This window comes from Brassica oleracea, chromosome C9 (genome assembly GCF_000695525.1).
Source record: "Brassica oleracea var. oleracea cultivar TO1000 chromosome C9, BOL, whole genome shotgun sequence".
Classification (NCBI taxonomy): domain Eukaryota; kingdom Viridiplantae; phylum Streptophyta; class Magnoliopsida; order Brassicales; family Brassicaceae; genus Brassica; species Brassica oleracea.
Window position 1 is genome coordinate 43,043,373 of NC_027756.1, and position 226 is coordinate 43,043,598.

Consider the following 226-nt stretch of genomic DNA (forward strand, 5'->3'; position numbering starts at 1 on the left):
AAACGTAAAACAAAGCCTTATGCTTATGTATTTATTAGGAATCTATGTTTAAAACTTGGTAGTAGAATGTTAAGTATTTTGGATGTTTAAAACTTGGTAGTAGAATGCTTTTGAATGTTTAAATCTTGGTGTGTTGCAACAGGTTTGGAAAACTAAGTTTACAGGTGTTACCATGCCCAAAAATGAGTAAGATGGATAACTAGATTTACTGGGTTTATTACGCCCA